We start from the raw sequence: 2610 nt of genomic DNA, 5'->3' as shown, positions 1-2610 counted from the left end.
GGAATTTTGTATTGCATTGTTATCGTGATGTAGTACATGAAAAAATAAGCCAAATCTTTCTGTAGTAACACCTCTAAGCGCTTCTTTTTTTGAATGAGCATCGTGTTTCAAATGCATTTGAAGACGTGGTCAAAGTAACCTGATTTTATACAGAATTACCTAAACATAGACCGGGAAATTCATACATGAAAACACACTACGTAGTGTCTTCTGCTTAATCTACACCTTTTTTGTAGCTAACGGGAATTCTGCTACTGAAATCACAGGAAAAAAAAAAAAAAACACACGTATAAAAAGTTCTACTTAAATGCACAGTAGGCAAAATGTTTTAAAATTCAACCTATACTTTTTGCTTTTTGAGGGCAAGCAAATGCTCAGCACCTTTTTGAAAAGCATGGCCCTCAACAATACTGGAAGGCATGTCAGCTCTAAGTGCCGGTCACCCAGGAGAGACCCCTAAGCTCGCTTTCAACCAACCGACCAAGATATTGTTCCCTAGGCAGCTGTGAAAGAATGAAACAGCAGCAAAACCCCAACTAAGACACCAAGTAAATACCTGGTCTTAAAGCCTACACAGAGCTCTGCACTCCCATAGCTACACTGCTGCCACTAGAAGAGTTACCAAGATGAGATGAAGTCATGCAGTAACGGCAATATGGACACAATCAAAATAGGTCACACAGAATTAATGTTGCACTGTGATGGTAAAAGACAAACTTACAAAGAACTGAACAAGAGACAGAAAATACGAGGGAACAATGTGGTTAAAACTTAGCAAGCAGATGCCACAGCACTCCAACTTTCATTATGCTAAAGATGATTATTAATGATCTGGCAGGCCGAGCAAGCAATGAGGTAGCAGAATACGAAGGTGACAGAAAATAATTTAAATTAATCAGAACAAATAAAACAGGAATTTCAGAGATACTCAGTGAAGTGAATTGCCTCCTAACTGTTTGTTTGTGCTGAGGCTTGAATCAACCTAAATTTTTAGCATTTTCAGGCTGCATTTTTGCACATATAGAAAGTCAAAATATGATCTGAGGAAGAGGAATGCTCTGGGAAGTTCCAAAAACGCATAAAATCATAAAATTACTGTCTCATGGCAAAAAAAAAAAAAAAAAAGTCAATCTGGGTGTAAAATTAGTGGTTTTTACTTACCACACAGATAACTAATAAATTCAATTGTCTATATTAACAAAATACTGTATCTTCCTGTGCAGTTGTACAATACCTAATGCATCAGTTTGAGTTATAATCTAATTATTTGGACATTTCAACAATAAACTAAAAACTACTACCGTCTATCATGTATTATACAATCTTGATGTTTTTATTTTTTTCTAAAATAATGAGTAGCAAGATAAAAATGGGCATGGCTTGATTTAGATACTCTTTTTTATATATGCCATTATTTTGCCCTCCTTTCACCTCCATGCTGTATCCATCTGCTTTCTCTAGTGTTACGCTTAGGATGTGCTAAATATGCTTAATTTATGTATTGTAAACAGTCAGCAATGGAACTTGCCATGCATGAAAGTAAACATTTATGTATGTCTTTGCCTGAGAAGGAGTGCACCAATTAGTTGTATGATGTGCAATGTCTACTGAAAGAGCTCTGATCTTTACTCCTACCAGAAGAGCAACTACTACTGCTCCTCTGCTCCACTCTGGTGAGACCCCACCTGGAGTCCTGTGTCCAGCTCTGGAGCCCTCAGCACAGGAAAGACATGGACCTGTTGGGGCGGGTCCAGAGGAGGCCCCAAAGATGCTCAGAGGGCTGGAGCACCTCTCCTATGAGGACAGGCTGAGAGAGTTGGGGCTGGAGAAGAGAAGGCCCCAGGTAGACCTCATCATGGCTTTCCAGTACTTAAAGGGGGCTTATAAGAATGATGGGGATGAACTTTTTAATGGGGTCTGTTGCAACAGGACAAGGGTTAATGGCTTTAAATCATAAGAGGGTAGATTTAGGCTAGATATAAGGAAGAAATTTTTTATGATGAGGGTGGTGAGACACTGGCACAGGTTGCCCAGGGAGGTGGTAGATGCCCCATCCCTGGAAACATTCCAGGTCAGGCTGGATGGGGCTCTCAGCAACCTGGTCCAGTTGAAGATGTCCCTGCTCATTGCAGGGGGGTGGACTGGGTGACCTTTAAAGGTCCCTTCCAACCCAAACCATTCTACGATTCTCCTTTGACAACAGTGACGTTGTGGAGAAGGGCAACATCAACTGGACTTCACGCTGAAGGGCAAGATCAGCTGGGAGTCGACCTGTTTAGTCAAGTAACAGTTGATAGAACAAAACGAAATGGCTTCAAGTTGCACCAGGGGAAGTTTAGATTGGGGAAGTTTAGACTGGGTATTAGGAAGAATTTCTTTGCTGAAAGGGTCATCAGACATTGGAACGCGTTACCCAGGGTAGTGGTGGAGTCCCCATCCCTGGAGATATTTAAGGATCGTGTGAATATAGCGCTCAGGGACGTGGTTTAGTGGTGGGCTTGTCACTGGGGACTGCGAGCTGCTGTCCCCACAAGCCCGGGACACGTCCCCGCAAAGCCACCATGGCTGCGCACGACGCCGGGCACCGGCTGGGCAGCGAGGCTGGGACGC

This window comes from Charadrius vociferus, unplaced genomic scaffold (genome assembly GCF_000708025.1).
Source record: "Charadrius vociferus isolate BGI_N301 unplaced genomic scaffold, ASM70802v2 scaffold173, whole genome shotgun sequence".
Taxonomy (NCBI): domain Eukaryota; kingdom Metazoa; phylum Chordata; class Aves; order Charadriiformes; family Charadriidae; genus Charadrius; species Charadrius vociferus.
Note: the sequence above shows the minus strand (reverse complement) of the source record.